This window comes from Catharus ustulatus, chromosome 11 (assembly GCF_009819885.2).
Source record: "Catharus ustulatus isolate bCatUst1 chromosome 11, bCatUst1.pri.v2, whole genome shotgun sequence".
NCBI lineage: Eukaryota > Metazoa > Chordata > Aves > Passeriformes > Turdidae > Catharus > Catharus ustulatus.
In genome coordinates, this window is record NC_046231.1 from 5750971 (window position 1) to 5777829 (window position 26859).

General features: G+C 37.0%; 1 long non-coding RNA gene across 1 annotated transcript in view; it reads left to right on the forward strand.

Annotated features, from left to right (window-relative positions):
• Positions 1-1078: 1078 nt before the first annotated feature.
• LOC117001214 overlaps positions 1079-26859 on the forward strand; it is a 182382-nt gene continuing 156601 nt past the window's right edge. Inside the window, exon 1 of the long non-coding RNA XR_004418981.1 lies at positions 1079-1165. This is a non-coding gene — a long non-coding RNA (uncharacterized LOC117001214). The remainder of the gene's footprint in view (positions 1166-26859) is intronic.

Sequence of the window (26859 nt, forward strand, 5' to 3'; positions counted from 1 at the left end):
TAAGCTATTAATACTTGTACTTTTTGTGCAGGGGTAAATAGTTTTGCAGCTCTCTTAGGTTCCTGCAGTTGAGATTGATACAGTAGTTTCACGAATACAAGCCACACGGAGTATAAGCCGCACTTCCGGTGCCTCGACAATGTTGCTGTCTTTGTCAATAGATAAGCCGCACCCCGAATATTAGCCGCACTTTCGTTCGTAGCGAGAATCCGTGCGCAGCTTTCACAAACTGGCCAATTAGTAACAGGATCGCGGCATAGCGGGCTTTACTGGCTCGGGGCGGGGCCAGGAAGGCTCGGCCCGCTCATGGTTGCCGACGGGGCCGGCCGGGTGGTGCTGCAGCCGCCGCCGGGCTCACTGGCCCCCCTCTCCCGTCAGCACCGCCCCGCTGCCGCGTTTGCTCGCCCGGCCAGCCGCCGCCGCCGCTGCCAGGCACGCCGGCCGCCCCGCTGCTGCGTTTACTCGCCCTGCCGGCGGGCCGGCCGCCGCTGCCAGGCTCGCCGGCCGCCCCCTCCCGTCTGCACCGCCGCCGCGTTTCCTCGCCCTGGCCGGCACTGCAGGCCCCCGCACCGCCGGGCTCCCCCACGCTGCTGGCCCCGATTCTGCTGGGCTTCCCCCGCTGCCAGGCAGCCCCACCCGCCGGCCTTCCTGCTTCTGCCATGCTCCCCTGCACTGCTAGCCCCAGTTCTCCCGGGCTCCCCCGCCCTGCTGGCTCAGGCTCTGCCGCCCTCCCTGCCCCGCCCTGCTGGCCCAGGCTCTGCCGCCCGCCCCCCACACTGCTGGCCCCGCCTCTGCCAGGCTTTCCCACCTCAGCCGGGGCCGGCCGGGCTCCAGCTTGGCTTGGGGCTGCCGCGGGCTCTCACTTCCGTGTTGGCAGCTTTTAGAATATTGTTCATGTATTAGCCGCCCTCGAATATTAGCCGCACTTCCGGGTTTCCACCAAACTTTTGGTCAAATTGGTGCGGCTTGTATTCGTGAAATTACTGTACTTCCCTAATTTTGTCTTCTGGTTTATTTTCCAAGCTGTCCTGGGAAGGGGAGCAGCGAGTAGACGTGCAGAGATCAGCTGAAGCTGGCAGAACCTGCTGCAGCAGAGTGACCTGCTTCCTGCAGAAGGTGCAATCTGCAGGTGTGAACTCACCTGTGGCCTGCCTTGAGCGAACAGGTTCTTCCCTTGTGTGAGTTCAGGTCTAGGTGAGGACAGAAGGAGGTTCCATCGAACACACACAGAGGTAATGGCTGTAAAAGACGTTCTGGTAAATCCATGGATCTGCTCCCTGATGGCAGTCATGCAGGGAGCTCTGTGACCCAGGGTCATGGGGCCAGGAGAGGGCTCTGTGTGCAACAAGGAACTTTGCTGCTGAGTTTTTGAAAGCTCTTGGCCTGGTGTGTTTTTCCCACTTCTGAGATAGCTCTAGTCTGTTTAGTATCTGGCATTTCTTGGTTTGATGTCATCATGAGGTTCCTAAAAGAGTATGTTTTGCCCCTTGGAAAAATAGGAAATGATTTATTGTCTGTAATTAAAAATTCCAAACAAAAAAAACCCCAAAACAAAAAAAACCCCCAACCAAACAAAATCAAAATCCCACAAGAAAAATCTAAGCAACTGCCCAAACACAGAAACAAAGTGATTCATTTATGTAGAAGTAATACTTGTTCTTTCTTTTTTGATGTATTTCTCCCTGTGGCATATGTATGTGATACACCGAGGTTTGGGGTGGTTTATTTTGTTGCTTACATTCAAGATAACTGCAGGCACTGATGTTAAGAGCGAAGCTTGCTTGGCTTTTGTTTGCATTATTCTTATTAAATCTATTGGCTGTTTGTTTTCAGATTGGTTTCAGTTATTTACTGTTTTTCCTAAAATGTTATTTTGATGCTCTTTTTCTCTCTGCTGTTGCTCTTGATGGTTTGGTATTTATTGGAATGCAGGAATCATGGTGAGGATATTGATCTGTGCTGGTCTTTTTTTTTCTTTCTTTCACGTGGTCATTTAGATTGAGCCATCTGCTTGCCTAATAGTGGGAATGCTGAAGAAAGGCATTTTCTTTTCAGCTCACATAAGAATTGTACTTTTATATAGAGGTTATTCACTTGCAAATAAGAAGATTGAACTATGATTTGATGGCATTGTGTCTAAAATAATGAAAATTAATCTTTCTCCAAAATATTTTCTTTGATGTTGGTTCTTTGTCACTGCCCCACTATGGATTCAAACTGTGGCATATGAAGTGCATCTTTTCTGTAATCACTACTGCAAATGGGCAAGAGAAAGGACTATTTGTATTCTGCTAATTTTCTCACAGTTAATATGAGAAAAAAATTTTGATAAATGCCCTTCATCCAAGGGTCTGAAATGCTTTGCAAGATGGCTTTGTGTAGCATTGTTGAGTAGGAGAGGGAGGAGGACACATCTCCTGGAAAGCTGCTCCATGCTGAGGGTTGCACAGGAATGCAAACAGAGCCCACACATCCTGACTCCTGGGCCCCACCCACTTTAGAGAACGGAAATTTATTTTAAGCCAAATTTATGTAAAATAAATCCTCAACACCCGAAAGTCTGAAATCAATCACATGTTTTGTGTCTGGCTGAATGATTAAGTGGGAAAACAACACAGGTAGGAGATGTTGTGGTGGATGTGGTTTAGCCCGATCTCCATTTTATTCCTGATAAGGTGAACAGGTTCCTCTGTGCACTGGTCACAGAACTGGCCGTGGGCTGTCACAAGGGGGGGTCCAGCAGGTTCTCCAGAGAGGTACCACAGGTAAGTTTAATACTGATGAGATTGCAGGGGGGAGTGGACAGGGCAGAGGTGGTCCTGCAGATACTCCTGACTTCTCTAGACTAAAACATGGTAGTTTCCTGGGTTTCTTTGAGAGTATGGGGATGGGAAGGATCTGTTGACATCTGTCTGAAGTAATCCCATTACCAAACTCTAGACTTGTCCTCTCAGGAGGAAAATGTTCCCCTTTGAGTGCAGAGGGAACCTGTGAAAACTGCCAAATGAGATGTGAAATTTTGGGAATTTTGATTGTCAGGAATATCAGTAATGCTGTTAAATGAAATCCTTCAGTAGTTTGGCTGCTGAACATTATGGGTAAATCTGGTTCACATTTAGTTTCTACTCAGCTGTGTCTTTCTTGCCTGTTTGTTGTCTCAATGTTCCCTGGTAAAGCTCTGTAATTTCTAGCACTTGGGAAGACTCCTTGGCATGCAGTGTGGTTGTCTTAAAATTCATGTTCTCTGTAACATCTTAGCAAGAGCATGATGTCTCTCAAACTCTAGATTCCCTTCTAATGTCTCCAGTGGAAAAGGGTGGGAAAGCATGTCTGAGATTCAACTTCTGCAAATCCTTCTGCTTGTTGTTACTTCTACGAGGACTAATCCCTTTGAAATCAATAGGGAACGTTTTCAGTAGTAAAGCTAAAGAGTCTGAAATGTCTTGCACAATAAAGCCTAAGGCTGGGAAACACTACAGAATGTTGTATGACTTCATTACAAAGGGCATCACCACAAAAAAAAAAAAAAAAGAAAAAAAAAAAGAAACCCCATCTTAAGTAACCACTAATGAATTTTCAGAAAGTGAGACAGTAAGTAATTTTGGAAACTATTTGATTTTCTATTTGTCTTTATTTACAATATCAACAAGGGCTTTGTTAAAATCTCAGCTTAAATATTTCAGCTTTGAAATAGTGCTTGTTTCAAGAGCACATGAGAAAATCAAGTCTGATCTTTGATAGTTTCTATGCAAAGTTCTCTGCCCTCAATTATAATCTTCCATGACCACTTCACATCCATTGGTTTTATTTAATTGCCTCCCTGCCCAATTGACAACCAGTTATTCTGGTGGGTGTGTAGCTGTGATACTAATAGCATTCATTTGGATTTTTCAAAAAATTGAGTAATTTACATGTATACAGTTTTAACCTAATATTGAAGTAAATAAGAGTATTTTGAAAAGCAGCTCTGAGTCAGGACTTCAGTAAATAAATTTAATCAGCAAGGCCAAATTATGTCTGGAAGCACATTTGTAAATTTTGGTAGAAACTGCTCCCATATATTTTGAGTTAAGATTTTGACCTGCTTTTTCACAGCAACATGTAATGTGCTTTTTTATTCTAATAACAAATTTTCAGAGGCCACAAATTTTGGTTTAAATTTTTCTGTTGAGTATAGAGGAGGCTTTTCACGCTGCTGGAGAGGAAAAAATTTGGCCCTGATTATTCATTATGGGAAATCATAAGTCTTTCCAAATCTTCAAAAGCTGAATAATGTCTCAATATAAATGTCCACATGCCATGAATGGAACCTCAAGCCTTGTTGCTGTGAACACCTTTTTGATGAAAAAATACAGGTGAAAATGCTGATTTCAAGGGGGTGAAATAATGCTGTGCAACAATCTGCAGTTCATGCCTGCACATTTTTTTTTACAACTCTGAAGCAAACCAGAGAATTTGTAAAGTATAAAGGAGAAATGTTCTGCTCTGTTTTTAAATAGTCATTTCTATAATGCCCAGTTGACAGCCCATAGAAATATAATACTATAAAACTGAGGTGACAGATATGTATGAATGCCACTAAATACAATTTCATAATGAAAATTTTGTCTTATGAAGGTGAAACTTTTAGATCATATTAGAATTCTAAATTTTTTATGCATAGCAATCAAATGACCTCTCCATATTGCCACATAAAGTATAGATTTAAAGTTAAATGATCCGGTCAGTCATTTAGCATTTTCTTAGGCCATCTTTTGCCAGTAGCTAGAGTTGTTTACATATGGTTCTGTTGTTTCTATGTTTGTATTACTTACATTTTAAGAATTGAAGACAGAATGACACTTTAAAAAACTGTTTTTAATGGCCTTTGTTTATTTTTAGTACGTAGTGTTCCAGGCTCTTGCTCTAATGATTTTTTTCACACTGCATTGATAATTAAATTCATTCATTTTCCTGGCTGCACAATTCTTTTTAAATAAAAAGTTATGGGTAATAATACCTATTATGTTAAAAGTACAGAGGAGAAAAGGGCAGATCCACAGCTTTTAGTTCAAGGAGAGCAAGTTACAGGTTTAAATAAAATCAGAAATCTCAAGTCTTCTCTGCACTGCAGGAATGGTGAATCTCAAAGAATTGTGCTGTTTTCTCATGCAATAGTGTGTGCTGTGTTTTTCCCAGTAAAACAGGAGCTGTGGATATGTGGTGTATGATCCACTGCAGGATATTTATTTATAGTAATTTTAGAAATAGTGCTAAGTGTTGGTCCTCTTGGATGACTGGAAACTGTTTGTGTGTTGCTACCCCCTCACATACACATGGTAGCAATAATCTTCACACCTCTTCCACTCCCCCTGCCAGAGTGATTTCATGTCAATACATTGGGGAAAATATTGTGAACATGTGAAACACTGGTAACAGAAGATACATGTAATAAAAAAATTCTGATCTTATTTATTGGCTTATAAATCCTCTGCAATTTTTATCTGTTTAATGAGATTTCAGACTTTGCAATTTTTAATTTGTGCAAAAGGAGTTTACTACTTAATTACTAATAGAGAAGACATTCTTAGCCTCATATTTATTTTTTGTCATGTTTACAGAACTCAAGAAGAAAAAACATTATGTCCATTTGGTCAAACACATACTTTAATTGTATTTTGAAAAAAAACAGTGCAAATGAGTTAAGAATTAAAAAATTTAAAATACATAATAATCTTAATTTATAAAATTTACTTTCAGCTGGAATATCACCAGTTTTCAAAAACAAGTCACAAAAAGTAATTTTGAAATTATGTTAAATAAAATAGTTGAATGAAATGTGAGAGAAAGCTCGATCAATTTGTAGGCATTGCTTTATTGCTTTTCAGCATCTGAACTCGGGCTCATGAATTCTTTTGGACTCAGCTGAGTGGAATTTTTTTTATTCTTACCTGCTCCTGAGTACAGGGCCCTTGATAGGCAGAGCATCTCTTCCTCTGAAATAGCTTTCTAATATTTTTAAGCCCTCATCTTGTCCTTTCTGTCGCTTTACTTTTTGCATTTTATTTGTATTTCTTTTCTTGATTAATCCTCAGTATAAGTCAGTTTTATTCTAAGGTTAATAGGGCTGGCAGAGCCGTTAGAGGTTTTTCCTTTCCACCTACGTTCTTGCAGGTGTATCAAAGGTATGAATGAATGCATAGCCATAAGTGTTCATCCCACTTTGCTCTCCTCTTGGAGGGCTGCTGATACAATCATCTCCCAGCATTGTGTTCCATGATGTTTAGATGCTGACTATTGATGATGAAAATGTGCTTTGGCTGAAGACTGGTACCCAGCCTTATCTAATTTTATTTAATTGGAGTACAATGTCCCAGTTAGAGAGTAAAGATTTAAATCTTGTGTTATTTCAGGAGTTGAAAATGTTTTGTTCCTGTCATTTTATTACTTAAAATATCTTTGCTGCCTGCGTTACCTTTAGTAATTCTCACCAAGCGTCTTGTAACTTTTCATACATACCTGTAATTAATGTGGATGGTTCTGCCTCGCATATCCTCAATTCACAAACTTGTTAAGAACAAATGAGTGACTTACAGGAGATCTGAGCAATAATCACTGATCCCAAGTTGAACACCACAAGACCTGTACCAGTGTCAAGTGCCAACACTGATGTGTTTGAAAAGGCAAAGACTAAGATGCCAGCTGAGACACTTGTCCTGTACTAAGGAACAGGATGTTCTCCCTGCTGTCTAAGGTCCATCGCAGAGGAAGTCATGAGGGACCCCAGATGATCTTTTCAACTCACCTGCTTATATGTGCTGGTATTATGATCTCCTGTCTCAATTATTTCTGCTAGACATGCCTGAGTGTTCTTTCAGAATTAAAGACAAGGGTGTTACACTGAGCTCCTGTTCATGTGTTGGTGTAGATAATGAACTCCCAGATGCTGAATCTTTGAGTTTGTCAGAAGTTGTTAGTCAAATCCTGCAGGAGTACTGAAAGCATTCCTCATGGAAGTCTGGAATCAAAGTAGGTTTGAATCAGCATCATCAGGTTGGATGCATGGCTCCTGTTTGGGTCGACTTCTAATGAAAAGCTTATGAATTAAAGAGTCAGCCAGAAAGGGAAAGGGTAGGTAAGAGGAACCAGGCTCAGGAACACTGAAAGTATCAAATGCAGTAAATTTTAAGCTAACTTTTAATAAATATGTTACGGGGGACCTCAGATTACTAGGTAGTGTGATATTGAACATTTCTATTAATAGTGGCAAAACAGGCTTTTCTGAATGACACTATGTAAATGAGTGAACTGATGTCTACTTGAAATCCTATGAGAATGTGACTTGGATAATCCTAACAGGGATTGACCTCTTTATCACAAAAGACTGACCATCTTGTAACAATTCCAAGCAGACTTGAGGTTTGGCAAAAATCTCTAAATGAATTGTTTCATTTTGTAACTGCATATTGTCCTTCAAAGGGTGAGAGACCTGAAAATTGCAGGTAATTTAATTATTGATTTGTTTTCCTAATGTCTGAAATTGGTACATACTCTAGAGGGTCATTGTCCTGTGAATTTCCTTAATGACACCATATAAAAGAGATTTTGGTGCACAACTTAGGTACCAGTTGAGGAAAAGTGAGTGTATGCTTTTCAGGGAGAGGTGTCTGCTGGGTGCCTGAGGAGGATCCCTGCTCCTCAATAAACTGCTCAGGTCAGTCTAATGTGGAGGGCAAACTAGACCATGTGTGTATATATGTGTCTTTCAAACTGTGGTTTACTGCTTTTTAAAGAATTACTAATTCTTTTGAAACAGTCTTCGAATACCCATGCCAAATCTCTTGTTTCTAGTGAAGAAGTGGGGAGCTTTGTATTCCCTTCTGCACCCTTTCCTGTAAGTTATTTTCATTTTCAGTCTGTAGAGCTTGTTTGATCTAAAATTGTGACATCTGATTGTGGAAGATGCTGATTTTAGGGAGGTGGGATGGGACTATGGCATTTAAAAGTGAAGTGTTGCTGCTTTCTCTCCAAAGTGAGAGCCAAGGATCTGTCCCTGCAGCATGTGCATGTGTGGGAGAGAGGTGATATCACAGTACTGGAAGGTGTCTTCTATTGTCTGGAATTTTCCTGACAAAGAGCTTTGGGTATACTAATTTTCTTCTCCCTTTACACAGTTAAAGATGTTTTTGGAATGTGACATTGGCTCCTGGTGAGGGGAAAGGCTCAGGGGCTCTGACCTCCTTTGGGTCCTCCTGAGCCTTTGGCATCCTCACAGGTGCAGTCCTGGGCCCTGAGCTTTCCTCAGCCTCAGAGCTGCACTGCCTTACAGGGGATTTTCACTTAAAACCACTAAGTTCCTTTGACACAAGGAAGTCTCTTCCCATTTTGCAGAGTCGGTAAAATCTGAAGTACCAGAACCTTATATCACACTATGCAAATATTCGTTAAAAACCCTCTGTGAGTTTCCTTTGCAGAACTGTATCAAGTCTTCTTAAACAAAAAGGGAACATACTCAAGAATCCTTTGTGGATTTAACAAACTCTTATTTTTCAGGCTGAAATGTTACAATATGTTACAATACATTTGTGAAAACCCAATTTTACTATTCAGCGTTGTGTTTATCCTAATAACTAGTTATTACACTGGCTTCCTCAACAAAGAGAAATAAAAAACGGGAAGAAATTATCCAGTTGGTGGTAAAATCACAGTGTAGGCATACTTACAAGAGCAGAATTACTACAAGTCTTGTTTCTTTGATGAGGGAGTTTTGTAAATTAGCTCATTTTTGTATTCTTGCAACAGACGCATGCAGAGAACTCTACCCTGCATCCTTCCTGCATTAATAAATAATCATTCTGCATCTTTTTGGCTCTAATCATTTATGCAGACAAAGGCAACTTTAGTAAGAAAAATGTTCCTGTGGAAGGTATTTGTGTAACTGTGACTGCAGGTGAGAGATCTGTATTCTGTGCCAGGTGCTGTCTTTTCCTAACATTTCTGGTGCTTGAACTGTGCTCCAGTGAGTTGGTGTTTCAGTGCATCTCTCGCTTCAGAGTTTCTCAACTTTTCTTTGTGAGCAATGAATGTCAGTAAAAAGGGCAAAACCATCCCCCAGCAAATTACCGTCCTTAAATCCAGTCTATGGCAGCATTATGTTTTCTTATATCTGGAATATTTTTGTGAAAGTTAGAAGAAATAATATGTCTATTTGCTTTATATTAGTGTAATGTAGGGTTTTCAACAAGAGTGTATCAAATTCCTCACATTTAAAGTATCTGGCTAATATGCTGTTAAAATGATTGTTTCATCAAAATATATGACCAGATAACAGTTAATGATTAGCATCCCATGTTTTATACTCAAAGTTTATACCCACATATATTTTTTAATGCTGTGTTATTGCTTATTTCAGCCTTGGAAATACTGCAAGTATGATTAGCAGACCGATAAATATTTTTTGTCTAAGAAGCAACTGGTTTTAAGCAATATGAAAAAGTATTATCTTATATCTTTATAATTCTAATGAATATGTACAATTGTTAGCTGAATTTCTCCTATGAATATATTTCACTTCCATGCACGCTGTTACAAAAATACAACTTCAGCTGTTTCAGAATGCTTTAGAAATAAATTCACTTCCCCAATTTTGTATGATTTTTATAAAATTAGGTCAAAGGAATTTTCAATTGAAAACAGTACTTTGTCATATTATCTACAACACATGTCTAGCAAATTTATAAATCCGGTGCTCATTCGAGTAAAGTTCCAAATCATAATGAATGGTTTAGAAAGCATTATCATCAATTTCCTACAGGTGCAGCTGTGGAAATCAGTGACTTCAATCAAAAGCCTCTGTCAAGTTTCACTGCACTGTCATTTTTTACATTCAGGTTTTGCTGAAATTAAAAAAAAACACAATTCTGTAAATGTCTTTACATCCCTTTTACCTTTGGGTGGTGCTTTTGAGCAATGCTGTGTGGTTGTTTCTGTTCAAAGAATTTAACAGCACTCATGTTTTGCACTTTATACTAACACTATTTCTTTTGTGGTATTATGGAGTTAAAATTGCACTGTGTGTTTTAACACACATTGCAACAACTTCTTAAGGCAAAAAAGTAAATTCATGCAAATGAGTTATGGAAAGTGAAAATAATTGTGCTGCTTCATTCATTGCAGGGATAGTTATTGGGAGCAGGCATTTTCCTTCTGTGGACTCTGTACTTACTGTATTTCTTGTGAGTGTCCACTGATAAGTTATATTTTGAATACCAATCTTTAGAGGGTTTATAAAAGGCCATGAAGAAAGAATGAAAGGTCTATATAGCTTGCTTTAAATAATTTTATTTTTTTCACTTGTGTCTTTGAAATATCGTTGATACAGCTTGTTCCTGTTACTTTGCTACTATCTGAAAATTAGAATAAAGGAGAAACTTCATATTGCTGAGTTAGTGGGACACTTCCTAGTTTATAGTACTTCATATGCCACTGGCTTCTTGCAGCCTCCCTTTATAAAACACTGCAATTAAAATCCAGTAGCATTCAAATAAAAAATGTAATGCTGTTCCTTTTGAAGAATTCCCAGGGTAAAGCACAGTGAAGTTAGACCAAGCTGATCCATTGTGAAACCAAGAGCCCAGGGCTGCTCCTGCTTTCAGGCATGCAAGGAAACAACCTGCACTTCCCACCAGACCAACTTACAGACTGACAACTCTGTCTCTGGGATGGAAGAAACCACTTGTTGCCAGCAAAATCTTTTTGAAAAGCTGTAGGAACTTAAATCCTGAGGGTTCTTGCTCTTTCCCCATGGGTAGATTGTTTGGGCTTTGTTGAATTTGAGGGATTGTCACTAGGCTGTGAAAATAAATCTTTCTTTTGCTAATACTTTCTGACTTACGTATTATTTTGTTTTTCGAAGTGCTTGTGTAGTTTCTGTCTTCAAGCAGTGGTCGTGTATTTTTTGACATGAATTTGAAAAGTTTTAGGCTGTGAACATTTAAATTTTGTTGCACACGGAAGAGTTGCAAACTTTTTCTGTTTTAGGCTTCATTGTAAAGGCTATAAATTGTAAATTAGTGATTTTTAAAAAAAACCCAAACTTTTATGCATCTAAAACTATGATAAAATTACAATTTTTATTATTTGGTGATGCCACCTTTTCAGTATTGGAGCAGGGTTCCCTTCTGTATAAAGCTGAGGGCTACCTGTCTGTGTCTCTATTTTTCACACCCTCCTGGAGAGAGCAGCTAGAGCAGCCAGGCTCCTGTGATTTCACCTCGACTTTTAAACTGTCTGGGCCACTGGAATATTCCTTAATGAAAGGAAAACCTTTAAAAGGTAAAAGCCATTGCATTTATACATGATTAACTTTTAGAATATTCAGTTTCTGCTGTGTTCTTCTGCAGTTAGGCAGTGATGGCAGCTTTACTCTGGGCTGCACTGAGAGCCGAGGCAGAGGCACCCAGAGCTGGTTAATGCATGCAAGGCTTTGCAGGATGGGGCTCCTTTTTGCATTTCCAGTTGTCTAACATCAGACCTCTTCTGCAGCACAACAGTTCTTTGTTTTGTGGCCTTGCTGAATTCAGTTTCATGTTAAATGATCTTGCCTGTTTGTCTTGCATCATTCAGTAACAACCCTTTGAAATCTCTGTTAACTGCTTTGGTTTACTTTGTTACTGTGTTCAAGTTTAATCTGAAAATAATGTCCGATTCCTTCATCCTCCCTAATGAATTATGAGTCTTCTCTGTCTTTTTTTTTTTATGGTCAAAATATAAAGCATCTGTGTGCTGTAATTCTCTTAATACTTAAATAAATGATGTTTAAGAATATTAAGAAGTACTTGGAAGAAAAATTTAGTGTCCATAAATCAATTAAACTAATGCATACAAAATAATCAGTAGTATATGGGGCCAGTCATTTCAAGCATTTCTTTTTTTTTCTGAATATATGTTGATAATTCAGTGTATCTCTTTTTTTTCCTGTGCTGCATAAAGGTTTGTGTGCTAAATTGATGCTGTCTCAGTTAAAAGGTGAGGAAGAGATGTAATACTTTAAACCGTTTTAAAGAAAAGGCATTTGTAATGTAATTTCTCAAAAATAGTAACCCAAAATAATGAATTTCTGAAACTAAACATTCAAATCAGTTTATTTAATAGTAATTTTTTTTTTTTTGGGTGGAGAAAAGCCCCACTCCCTCTTTAACAGTGTAGCAGCACCCAGATATGCTGGGATGTTAGCAAAAGTGTTGACCAGGCAGAATGTGACGAGACAAATGTCTTCTCATTGTGTGAAGCATGAAGGCCATGATAGATGATTTCAAACAACAAAGCGCAGCCACTGAGACAAAATTAGTGTTGTTTTAATTACCAGTGTCTGTAATGTTATCTATCCATAACTGTCTTGAAATAGACTGTCAACAGAAAGAACAGAAAGAGACTTAATACTTCCATGTAGTGTTGCTTATGTTTCTTAAGTTTCAACTGTGTGTTTTTATAAAAAGCATTGAAAACTGTCTTTGAAACATTTACATATAGCTTAAAAAAATTAAAAAGTTCTCTACTTTAAGAAAAGTGTCATTTTCTCTTTCTAAGAAAAGAAGTAAGCAGCTCCCTTGAAATGCTATTTGGAAGTCAGGGTAAGGGATAGAAAATGGAACTTGACCTGACATTTATCAAGCAAAGTTTACACTCAGTGAGCTGTGCTTTTTGTCAGTCACAAATAGCATTATGACATTAGTAGTAAAGAAGATTCTTTATTCCTGAAATATCCATGAGTGGAGATGGGGTGTTCTTCATATATTAGTAAGTGTATATATTGTGAAGATGAAGCATTTCTTACTTTCTGGGCTTGCAGGAGATGAAAGATAGGCCAGCTTTTGAAAATGGTCTACATGGCACCTGCTACAAATGAGCAGGGAAAGCAATCGAGCTAATAGATTACAGTAATTATCCAATCTTTGGCTAGTTTGTATTGGCAAACTATAAATACAGTACACATTAGAACAAGGTGCTTACAGAATGTACATGAAAGGTCAATGTAATTTGCAAGTCGCTAGTCATTAGAATATGCTAAAAACCATTGCTTCAGGGCTCAGATTTTAATGATGAATACATTGATTATTAAGTAGCAGAGGAAAAATGTAGCAGAGCTACTGTATTGTAATGATAGGTCGCTTTATTTTGGGAAGGAAATCAACTAAGCTTCAGAATGCATGCATTGAGAAATATAATTGCAGTGAGGAAAATTCCTCAGAGGAGCTTGGCACATATTAAAAGCAAAAACTTGACACATGTTTGTGATAAGATTACTAATAAATCTCTGGTAAGTCTTAGACTCCTGACAATAACACAGCAACAGAGCACTTCATCTTCTCCATGCTTTAGAATTTAAGATCGGTCACAAACAATCTAAATTACGACTGATACTAGGCAGATGCAGTGCTACGCTGTGTTGCTCATCATAAATCTCCTGTTCCTTATATGCAAATTAAACTCCATTTTAAAAGATAATTTTTCACATGGTGATCTCCTTTATTTGTGAAATACCAGTGATTCTTAATGTTAGGAGAGCCATCTCAGGAGTACTGTGTAACAATTGCTTAGGGAAAAGAGAAAAAGGAGGGAAGTTTGTTTGGAATAGTTTGGACATCAGTGCATGGGATGTTTCAAATAACTTATTAAGTTAGACACAGCACTAACACTGTTTGTAGGTTAGCTATGGCCTTGTTTTCTTCAGCAGCTGCCTGAGTAACTTATCTTTGACTTTAAAATTCTGTCTTATTTATATCAAATCTTCAAGGTTCTTTAACTCTTACAACAGTAAAACAACATAACCAAGCTGTGTAGACAAAAATGTTTGTCTTCATCAGCAGACAATAACCCTCTTCAGCTCTTAATTTCAACCAGCAAGTACCTCCTTTCCGTATTTTGAAAATAGTTATGTGTGTATTGCTGGTTTTCTCTCTGTCTTATGCAGATGCAGAATTGTGGAATGGGATATAGAGAATGTAGATTTAATTAATTGCTATACAGGTGTCACCAAAACAGGCCATGTCTTACAGGAACGAGATCTGAAATGCAAGAAATTTTGCATATGGGGGAAAGGACGCTAAAAACTTTATGCATTTTCTTTAAAAATTATTTATAATCTGTTTACATAAAAAGACTTTAAATTCTTCTGTGAATCATAACTTGTGTACTGTAAGGGGAAAGAAATGTATAATTGCAAAGTACAGTGCATATCAAAACTCTTCTTTCACTTGGCATGTTTGATAAGTCTTAGAAATAACTCATGCTAAATTGAATCAAGCTATATGTTGTACAATCTGAGACACGAGGAGAGAATGGATAGGATTGAGGAGCACTTAGCAGAACATTAATCAGATAGACCACATTCTCCGTGGTATAACTAATTCTTGCTACTTTGACATCACTGGTCTGCATCACTTAAAATTCTGATCTGACTAAGATGGTTTGGTCTGTGAGTAATAGTTGATGTTGGAGTAAATACTCTGAGTATTTTATATTTCTCAGGAATTGGAGTAAATCCTGTCTCTTAGTCATGCTTTTAGAACTTGACATGTGATAGCTGCAGGTAAGGAAACTTTTCAAAGAGTAAAAGTGAAAGTGTCTGTTGAAAAACAAACAAACCAACCCTTACTGTTGAAATGAATTAGAATTATTCTTAAGTAACCAAAATTAGGTCAGTAACCCAGTGCAAGTCTTTTTGTTTTCAGATTGCCGTATATCCATAGGTGTTTCTCACAGTGTGATGTCCTTGATGACACTTCCAGTTTTTCCCTTTTTGAAACTTGTTTGCAAATCCCTGCTTCTGAAATAGCAAACTGTGCTGTAAAAAGATTAGATTATGCATACTTAAGAGTGTTTTTGGAAGCAAATACAGGCTGTTGGTCTCCCTGAGTGATTTTGTTGTTGACTGTCTGGCTGAGGTGGGTATGTGATTACAGTCACAGTGAATTTCATATTCAAAAGCAAATGAGCACTGGTTTTAGTTCCCTTGTTCCTTATTTGCCCTATTGAAACAGATACTCCTGTACCTAGTGCTGTGTAGTACAATGATGTGAATTCATCAGAACATACATTAAGGGGCAACATCACACAAGGGTAATGATATAAATATATTTTACAATTCTTAGCTTCCTATCATAAGAATAGTTCATGAGTGAATGTAAATTTACAGTAGGTGCTTATCAAATGTGAAAATGCTTGCAAATCAGAAACAAACTTTGGGACTATAAACATATTTCAATGATAGTTCATGCAAAGAATATGTTAAGAAATAATGTTCTCTTTTAGTTTCTACATGAAGCAGGTTGACACATTATTGTATATAGAGAATGATAACACTTCTGAGTCAGAGCACTGCACACAAGCTTTAATGCTTTAATCAGAAGGCTTATTAGAGAACATGTAATGACATAAAGTATTATTATTTATAAAGCAAGAAAAGAGCATTATCAAGTGTAAAGGGATAATAAAGAGAAAGTGCAGTTAAATCAGTTGATTTTACTTCTGTCTTCCATACAGAAGTGGCGTACATACTATCAGTCTTCTGTGTTTCTTAAAATGCTTAATAGAAATATTGAAACATGCTAATTTCTTGCACAAAAAAAGTTATCTGATTTTTGAAAGTAAGTTTTGAATACACTGTGACCAAGTGGTTTTTAAAATACTCAATAAAGATATTGAAATATGCTAATATCTTGCATAAAAGAAAGTTATCTGACTTCTGAAAGTAAGTTCTGAATGCCACTCTGACTTGTATGTGTGTCCTATGTACATGTGACTTGGAAAGTTTCACTCCACTAAAGTAGAACCTTATGAAATCTTTTGGGTTTGACTGTAAGATGCACTTGTACAGACAGTAATTTGCCTGTTACAGAGATATTAATTAACATGTTAGAAATGTTTTCTTTATTAATGAGAAATTCACACATACTATTTAAATTAATTTGTATAGTTTAAAATTAATTTATTGTGGCCTTCGATGACCTCAAATCTACTAAGACAAAGCTAGAGTATTGTACTAACTGTTAAACCATTCATTAAACATTTTATGCAAATAGTGTTTGTTTATAAACAAATTAACTGCAAGGATTTTCAAAACAGGTGCTGTGTTGTGAATGCGTACTAAATGATGTGGTACTGAAAGAATTAATTAGACCTTCAGATGTAATTAGTTGCAATAATTTGCGTGATTAGCGGCTTGGTTAAGAAGTAAGACACACACATTGTAATGCATGGAAGAGTCACTGCAGTAGCTTTGTCTTTCATATGGTGAAGATGAGATTTCCTCATGTTTAGGAAATTTTTCAAAAAATTGCTGACATAGCTGGAGTTAATTGCCAAGTATCCTGTAGGGGGTAACGTGGTTTTTTTTTTTTTTTCCCTTGGCTTGTTGCAATGCATATGCATTGGAAGCAATACCATTTGTTTGTACCTCAATGAATTTTTAAAACAGAAGGCTGTTAACCCTAGATCTTCGAGTCTCCAGAGGAAGAACTGATACTTAACATGTTCAGGGTTAAAAGATAGACTGTGTAAGCCATATGAAACAGGTCCAGTGTTTCAAGATCAGTCCTAAATATTCATGTAATTTTCCCCCCTTGCAACCATAGTTCTGATTTTTCTTCTTGTGTATCCAACAATGCAGTCAACCATTGGAGGTGCATGCAGAATGCCTTGAAACTGGCATTAGTCAAAACCAATTGAAAAGAAAATCATGATTACTGATATTTAATTTATGATGATCACATTCCTAGTTATAATAAATGTACAGTACCTTTGTGACCTGCAAGACAGCTTTTTCCTCTTGATAATGCCTTGATGCCCAGTGACAATGTTAGAGAGTGGGTTTGAAATGAATTAATATGAGGACTTGATCTTTGTCTTACCTGCTTGAAAAAGGTGGATTGACAGTAAACCACAATAGACTCATTTTAGTGGTAGCTGGTGGAAGTTGCTGTTGCTTTGCTGTTTGAAAAGAAAAGGCTGAAGATTTTGTGCCTTGAGGATTCAAGAATGCACAAATATTACAGTAATACACACTTTGACAAAATCTATTCTCTGGCAGTACCCTCTCAATAGTTAGAAACACACTTGGAGGGCCTGCTTGTGTATTTTGAAAGAACTGGTGTGTTCTCTGTGAATCACCTTGTCAGAAAAAGCAAAGGTTTCTACAGAGAAGTTAAGGAAGAGTACAGAAGGAAAAGAAAATAAGGGAAGTTTATGAAATAATTTATAAAGTAAATAAGTGAAATTAGCAGTGTAGAAAATATGAGGTGATGGAAGGCTTTGCAGAATAACAGACTTGCTTGTGATGAGTGTTAGAAGCAATCCATAGAGGTAATGTTGAATGATTCAAGGAATTTGAATTTTATTTGATCAGATTAAGCAATGGCAGCTTGTGAGATGAGATGTGGGGGAACTTTTTCAACTCAGATAGAAGTGGTCACGTTACACCTTGTTTGTTTTATGAATTAATGTAATGATCCTGAGGTGTGAGGTGGAGGAGACCTTGTTTAGAAGCTCAGCCTTGCTGCAGTTACTAAATTGTTTATGTTCTTGTAAGTTCTTGCTATATGATTTCCAGGAATTTTTATGTAGCTGCAAATCTGACATAAGCAGCAAGACCCAGCAGGAGATCTCTGGTTAAATGATGACCACAGTGATACTGTATTTGGATTAGTGACTGCAAAGTATTAGTGGTCACATATCTAAGAGAAAGCAAAACCTGAGCTTTTTATTGCAAACTCAGTTGGAACACTGTTTATCTTAGCGCTGAGGCAGAAATAAGTGCAGTACTTCTTGCTACTTCTTTTCTCCAACAAAATAGATATTTACACTTTTAATTTATACTCTTAACTTTTTTTTCTTTTAAAAGCATGGAAAGGAAATTGAATAAAATAAATATGAAAAATGACAAAAGAACAAAAAGCATCATTAACTGCTGCACAGCTGCTATGTGTCTGCTGTCACGGGGATTAGCCTTAATTACTATGGATGAAGTTTGCTATCATTGGTTCTTTGGATGCCTCACAATTGGTTTATTTTTAAAGGAGTTCTTTCTATGTATGTTTTAATAGAATATGCAGCTGTTAAAGTTTCAAGGAAAGAAATCACTGTCTTAGACTTGAAGGGCCCTGAAAATCATTTGACAGAGCTAACATAGGGATCCACTTGAATGAATTTATTTTTTCCCTTCCTGTAGTCTGTTTAATTCAGTTCTTTTAAGTGTGATGTTTGCAAAGTAGTCTTTTAAATGGGCTCTTCTCTATTGTGTTTGAATTTGAACAAAATTAACATTTGTGTGTCATCAGTAGCTGCAATGCATAGCTCAGGGCAATGAAGGATAGAAAGTCCAAAGAATATGGGAAATTTGATTAAAATGAATGAGCAGTAGAAGGTCTTAAGGGTGGACATAGCTCACTTGTTGATTTATTTGTATTGTTTCTTGAGGCAACAGAAGCTAATTCCATGGGATGTTTAGAAAATAGCTTTTAAGTATGAAAACAAAAAATGTGTTAAAGTCAATAAAATTAGGTTTTAGAAAATGTAATCTGGAGATTTTCCTGCTTATGTATCTAAATCCTAGTCCTGCTTTGTAAAGGGGGCATAATGCTGAGCAGGTAAATGTTCTGTGAGAGAATCTTTCTCCAGAGAGCTTTTCCTGTACCTGTTATGATTTGGGTTCAGTTCGATATTTATAATGTTTTCATCATTTGTGCATAATTGTATAGTTTGCATGACGCCCCTCCCACCCCATTCTTGCATTTTGACACTTGGCTTTCCCTTTTCCCTTTTGTCTCAGTATTCTGAACAGTCCCCATAGCACCTTTTATACTTTTGAGTCTCCTTGATGGATTGATATAGGTGCCTTTTCCATGTTTCAAAAACTTTCTTGTCAACATTTTCTTTCCTTGGTATATCAGAGCTGGAAATCTGAAATGCTTTGCCTGCTAGTTGAATGCAGAAGTGCAGTTTTTGCAAGAGAATTTTAAATGAAAATTCATTTAAAGTGAAAATCTGAGGCAGAGGACCCGTATTTCTGGTACTAGTGAAAATCCAGTTCCATGCCTTAGTCAAATGAAAGATTCCTAAGCAATTTTCCTACCATAATAATTTTTGAATCTAAAAAAGAGCAGTTAGCTGGTTTTTAGCGCCTCTAGGAAATAGCTTTTGCCCACCCTAAAGGAACAGAACAAGGAAACAATTGGAAACATTTGAATGTTTATCAGTGAGTATTTATTTCTGTTATGGATATTATTTCTTAGTCCCTTGTTGTAGTCTAAAAATAAAGGACATGGAGAATGCAGGTGCTTAATGGACCTGGAAAATGTTTTTATAGATTCAGCTCTCCCAGATACCCTCCCCAACCCCATGAAATAAGCAACCCTAAGACTCCTAATGGATGTGGTTGTTTGCCAAAGTTATTTGGGGAAATTTGAGAATTCTACTGTTTGTGGAGGAGCCAAAGTTATAACACTGCCCAGATGAGCCTTTAAAGCTTGAAATGAAGAAAAATTGATGCTAAACAAATGAAATTATTTTTTAAATATCTCCTCAAAGCCATACATGGTCTCTAATGCCAAAAATATACAAATTAGCTGTTTAAGTTGTTACAGGAAGGATGATGATGAGTGTTGGATCTTACACTTCAAAGACAAGTTCATCCTTGGAGCTGGGAAATGACTTCCTTATGCTGGTCTTAGGTTTTTGTATTTTTGTAGCATAAAGAGCTTCTTCCACTGAAGGCTCCTCTCCTATCATGGTGAATTTTGTACTGATCAGCCCCACTGAGTTTGTGAGAGGCAAAGAAATGCTACCCCAAGGAAATGTGGGAAATGCCCATTTGTAAAGGGAGGAAACTGAGTCAGAAAGCTGAACTGACTGGAGTAATTTCTTGCATTCAAACTGAGAAGGTTGTACCACTGTCCTACATACAGCAGGTAGAACTTTCATGAAGTCCAAACTGCTTTACACTCATGCACTTGCTCAAAATGAGACAATTTCACAACCTGAAATATATGTGATTCTTGCTGAATATTTCTTCTGCTTTTTTTTTCATTTCTGAAGATCTATTAGGACCCCACATGCTCAAATTCTCATTATAGGCTGTCTAGATATTTTTTTCATTTATCCTTTTCTGATTCTGTCATGAAACCTGAAATTCAGGTTTCAGAAGCTCACTTCCTAAGTCCAAATTGCTAAAATAGACAATTAATGTGTGTAAAAGCTCTCCATTAACAAGAAATTAAATTTTTCAAACTTAAGGTATTTTTTCTTAAATCAGGTTGGTGACATTTCAGCTCTTTGAAAATCCATAAACATTTTCCAGATACACTTTTGTTTGGCTGAACTCCTTTAAAAGTGATCACTCTAAGAACAACCCTCACAACCTGGGCTTCTTTTTGTATCCCCAGATTTTTGCCATGAAAAGAGAAAATGACTATAACCTAAAACATGTTTCTTCAACAGGAAAACAATATCTCCAGTATAGTTTATATTCTGTATTTGTTCATTTTTGATTATGTCAAAATACCATAACACACAGAGAAGGGAATTCAGTATTTCACTGGTAGACATGAATGTAATACTATCAGACCAATGTAGCATTTACCTCTCCCATTCAGATATTAATGTATAGAAAGTGATGGCCTGTGTGTGTTAGGCAGTTTGTAAGGGAAGTGAGATGACTCACACTCTAATTTTATGAATTGCAGTCCTCAAATTTGTAATTCTGGTTACAGCTAAATTGTTTTGTAGTGAATTTTTCATTTAAAATACTTAGTCCTGAGATGAAACTACTGTACAAATCACTTTGTGTTATTGCTGTTCTTCACAAGCCTGTGCATGTGACAATTGTTGAAATCCCTGTCCTGTTCCTGTGAATTGTAATTTTATTGTGCATTTGTCGCTTTATTGGAGTTTTCCATAAATGTAGGATTTTATGCTCAGAAATCATCTGTAAACAATCCTGTAATTTTTAAACATACAAAGAAAGCTGCAGTTATATTTTTGCCATGTTCCTGTAGCCTCAGCCTATCCTTCCTTTCCTTTTTCTAAATGCCCTGGACTGCCAAAAGCATCAGCTTCAAGAGCATGTGTCAGACAACTGGCAGCAAACTACCAGCAGGTCACTGGTATTTTCAATTTTATTCTGCTTTTACGGAGATTCAGAATTGAAAAATCTTCGGGTGCAGTGGCTGCTCAGTGTGTACTGTCCCTATTTGCTGTACAGCTGAAGTAGCAAGAAGTTTTAGGGAAATATGGTTGGGTTAATCAAGGTGTAATCACCAGCTGAACAAGCTTCTTGTGTGTAGGAATGGCAGGTTTAGTTGGACTAAATAAGGTTAAGTTTTAGATGGATGCTGTGAAATTAAAGTCTTGACATTCCTGTGAAGGCAAAGCTTCCCTGCCAGCTGGAGCCTGGGCAGGGAAGCCAAGCAGAGGATCCTTTTGTGCCTTTGTCCTTTTTATAATTTCCTCAAATACCTGCAACAAATTGAAATGCTGGAGCTTTTTGCAGTAGCTGGGGTTTTGCAGCCACTGAAGACTTCATTTCACACAAGGCTTCTATTTTTCAGTTTAGAAATATGGAAGATGAGAAGAACTGAGGTCAGCTCATCTTGTATTAATATGAGTGGAACTCTCTGCTTACTAAGAATGATGGAAAAATTGAGGTATTGTCAACTTTTTCAGTCAAGAATAGTGGTAGGTACTTATGAATAGAGCATTGCATATATATATATATACACATACACACACATTGACTTCCCGTTCTTGGCTGAATAAACCCACAGAAAAATATTTTGAGGGTTTTACAACTATTTTTACAATAGGAATATTTTTCACAAATGTGAAATTGCTTAGTTTACTTTCATTCTTTTTCTTAAACTCCCAAATGGAAACAATTTCACAATTTCAGTTAAAATTAAATTGCATTTCTTTTTTGATTAAATAACTACATCCTCCACCCCTAGGCAAATCAAAACAATTTGTAAAGTACCTGTCCATTATTCCTAATGCTTTCCATCAAATGTGGCAAAGAATGTGGCTTGTAAATATTAAGTGGAGATGTCTTTTTTAGTGACTGAACTGAACCCAGGGGTACCTGTGAACTGCTGGTTCATGTTTCATGTGCATTGTGACTCTGCAGAAGTTTTCCAGAGTTCAGAGGCTATGTGTTTTAAATTAATTTGTGGCAAATAAGACCATGTAAATGCAAACCTGTCTGTAGGAAACCATAATCCTGGTATAAAACAGTGGATAAAATGACTCTCACGCAAAGGAAAAAAGAGAGAGAATTATTGTATTATTCAGGGGAAATTTGGGAGGCAAAATAGAAGCACTGTAATTGGAATTCAGCCAATCTACAGTTGAATAGTGTTTATTGTGAAAAATACATTGTCAACATCTGAATATTTATGATAGCAATACTAATGATTAAAAGAACCATGGAAATATTTAATGAGACCAAGTCAGTGCAACCACAGTTTGTCTCACTGCAAGGTTGGCACTGTCAGCTGCAGCAGCAGCATTGTTTGTTAACACTCTGAGCTATTGGTTCAATGCAAACAAGGTAAAAGCAATCTCTGGATATTGAAAAAATAGTCTTGGTGCAAAATGAAGATGTTCCACATGGCCCCCATGCAAAGAGGTCCTGAATAGTTCTGACACAGTAAGAAAACCAAGACTGAAATACTGGAGCTAAAGAGTTTTTTCTTAATTGACATGGATGTTTCTGATTTGAATTTGGACCTAATTTGCTACATCTAAATGTATTTGGAAGAACTATTGATAGAATAATTGCAGGCTTTTCCTACGTGTGCCACATCAGACTTCCATTTTGTTCTTGTCTTTAAACTTCTTTACTGCCATAAATGCAATACTATATTTTAAAAAATGAACATAAATTTAGGTTTGGCATGAGGCGTGGTCAGTCCCATTGACTTTGGTGAGATTACATGAGATTTCCATGGAGAGAACTGTGCCTGATATATTCATCACATCCTATTTCTCTGTTTAGGTTCTTTGGAGTGAAGCCATTCCCAAAGAATTGGGTACCTTTGTTCTAATAGTATTGTGCTCAAAATTAAAGTGCGTGTTCTCCTGACAGACATTTTACACGCAAACAGTTTTGTATTGCTATAAATAATTTTTATCTTAGAAATGCAGTGTTCTCTATCAGGGAGATCATCATTTTTGTGGGCTGAATTTGCTCCAGATGATAGAGAAATTATAGGCTACGATATGTGATCAAACAGCAATATGGAAATCTTAAATAGAATGCACCCTAAGGACAAAGGCTGGTTAAGACTATGGGGGATAGAATAAATGGGAGTTTTAGCAAAGCTATCTCTGATTCCAACAGATAAATTATGCTCTGCCTTTTTTGTATCTCTTTGGGACTGTACTACATAAATTATGACCAAGTATAATTTAGGCTTTCAGCCTATATTTCTGAACATCCATCTTGTACATTTTAAGTACAAAATTACCATTTTGCAGAAATATGAAATTGAGACAATTTTTTTTCATATGTGCATTTAACTTCTGCATACTTGATAGGACCTCGTTGCTATCCAGAGGGTGATGTTGGCCAGATGATTGCATAACTGTGTTAAGATCTACATAATCATGAAATCTGGGGGACAGAAAAATGTAGAATTGGTTATTATTTCAGAATAGATTTTTACTGCAGCTTTAAGTAATAAGTAACATGCTTTTTTGACTAAAGAGTAATCCTTTGTAAATCCAAATTCTTCACTTGTTATCAATTGCATTTAAAAAGTTTCATATAAAATTTGCTTTTGAAGTGCAGTTGCAGTTCCTGGACCTGAGCTTTGCACACCTGGAGACCAAGGAGTGCAGACCTTCAGGGCACTTGTGAGGTTACAGATTGCACAGGAAGGTCAATGTGCATGTAGGAATAAAGCAATACATCCTAAGAACCCTATTCTTTATCACTGATTCCAGCACTACGTTCTGTAGCTTGAATTTCTGTATAAAATCTGCTGGGAATGGTAGACTTCATTTCTCCTACTACAGTGTGCAGTGTTGTAGCACTAACTGTAATTCTGAAAGGAATAAATACTTGGTGCGTCCTAGTGAGAGTGCGTATGTGTTTGCACAGGGATAGAGCACAGAAAAAGGAAGAAACTCCTCTTTGGAGGCAGGTCAACTTGCAAGAAATGAATATATTTGACAATGAAACACAATTTAAAACTAACCCAAGTTAACTTTAAACAACATGCTACTAGTTTGCAATGAAATTTTTAAATCCACAATAATAGAGAACAGTCCCTTTAGAACTGATGTAACTTTTTCTGTATTTAGTATAAGAAATATTCATCAGTTTGACTCATGCATACAAGGAATATATTTGTACTTTACAAAGGTTTGAAACCCTAAGACTAGATAGGTATGTGTAGCAAGTTGACTTTATTTGGCTGGGTTTTGCATAGATCTGATGATCATAGCTTTGGGAATTCAACATTAGCTTTCATGAGGTGGGAAAAATGAATAGAGAAAATGTCTATTGTAGAAGTGAAATGAATAATAGTGTTGTAGAAGAAAATTCAACCCCTAAAACACAATAGGCCATTTTTTTTTCTCAGTTACAGATTTCCTATCCATTAACTTGCCGCTGCCCATATGTACAGTATTGGGCCATTGCAATGTTTATCTTTTTCTGTAATTGATATTCCATTTAAATCCAGTGGCATTCACTGGACTGCTGCCTTTCCCTGCTTTCTTCAGTAAGTAGAGCAAAACTGAAACTCAAGCAGTAATGCTAATTGGTAATAAAGATTTTAATGGCAATCACTTTAACTGATGGTAGAGATTAGTCTGCTATCACAGACACCATCAGAGGCAGCACCAATAGCTTGTCACCTTACCTTCTGTAAGAAAAATAAAGGTGTTTCTGTTGTCTATGTGAAATGGTGGAATATTTAAGTTTGAACAGTATGAGAATGTTATAGATTCAATCATAGTTTTCACGTGTTTTTCAATAGAAAAAGTAAATTGCATAGAGGAATAACGGAAAGTAAGATATCAATACTGCTGTCCTCCATTGTTTAACCTTTTTCAACACCTTCTAAAGTAGGAATGGAACATTAAAATGCAGTTGTTTCCCTGGTTCCTTCATTGAAATTTTAAAAAATAGAGTCCTGATTCTTTTTTTTCACTGAAAAGGAAAATTGTTTCACTTTAGGACCACTTCACTTTGCTGTGGCATGATTGTATTTCATGGGACAGGACTAAACATTTTTCCTTGAACTGTGCATTACATCTTTAGTAGTTACATTTACTTTGGTTACCATGTCTCCTGAAGTTCTTTTGGTCAAAGACCTAATTGCTTAAGGATATTACTGTTGATGTTACACTATCATCTTAGTTTTTCAGGAGGTAATCTCATCTCTTCCTTCACTAGTCAAGATTTTTCCCAAAATAACGGAGCATCTACAGACCTTGTCATTGATTTTTGCAAATTATGACTGGCAAGATGATATGTCTCAGAGGTCAGACTGTTCCAATGTGTGGTAGAAGAGGGTGAAATAAATTCTGTTAAATATTACAAGTTCCTTTTGTCATTAATTATACTGTGTGTTTAAATTTTTTGGTCATGAGCTTTTAAAACCAAAACTTGAATGCAAAAGGAGATTTGAGTTAGCTACGATTGGGTTAAATTCTATTTGAGTTTTTACAGAGTGATTTCATGTCCAGAGAACCTTCAAATCAGGATGTGTAATATTTATCTGCCTAAAATTAAAAGGAAATGAAAGAGATTTATTAGGGCTTGTTTCTTGAAGATGGTTCTCCATTTTTGGATTGGCTGAATGATTGAGGATAAAAGGCTTTCATGATGATGTTGCAGTGTACAAATGAGCTCTAACCAGAAGTGCTGTCCTAAATGCTGCTGACTTAAGGATAAAAGTGCTAAGAAGAGGGGATGGCCTCTCTGCAGTTAAAGTTGAAACCAGAATCCTCTTCTAAAATTAAAATTTAACTGGTGTATTTACTGCTGGGGTTGTTGTCTGTATGTGAAATATGTCATGTTTGGACTGAAGTTTAAGAAAAGAAATTTTTAAAATGGTCAAATGAATTTTGAGGCTGATCATCAGTAAAACTGGTGGTGTGGCAGTGATGCTGCAGTTTTTGGACTGAAGCATCCAGAAAGGACAGAGTTTTTTCTAGAGAATGTGGGGGGAAAGAAACTAAATGGTATAAATGAAGCTTGGGAGAAATATGTGCATCTCCCTTGAAAACCTTGTTTTCTTTAGACTTTTTAGACATTCTGTTGGGTTATAAGCCCTTTCTTAAGATGTGAAGGAGAAATTCAGTGTTCAAAAATCAGTAATACAAAAGTATATTGGAAATGCGAATATCATAAATTTCACTCTCCCCACATAAATATGGATTTTTTTTTTCAAGTAACAAGAAAAGTATGTGCCTCATAATACCAAAATGCCAGCCTAAAAAGAACTTCAATTTTGTCATTGACTGTTGTTCTTTACAGGTTTCTTGATAAAAAAGAGATACTGTAAAATACATTGATATCAGTTTCCTAGGCAAGAGCTCAAATTTTCATGTAACTTTATCAGAATGATCACATAATGCTCGTAGGGATAGTTCTGTAATTTCTCATGAACCATAGATAAATGTTATAATTTCTGTTTCCTGAGACAGAAACCCTTTCTCCAAATCCTACTTTTTGTAGCCAAATCAGCTATTTAACTGCCATCTGAAATTTTCGAACACTAAAATGAAGGTACCCAAAGTGCTGACAAAATGAAATAGATTTGGCTGCGTGCCATATGCCTTTGCCTTTTTGACGCAAACATCCCCTATTAGAGTTTG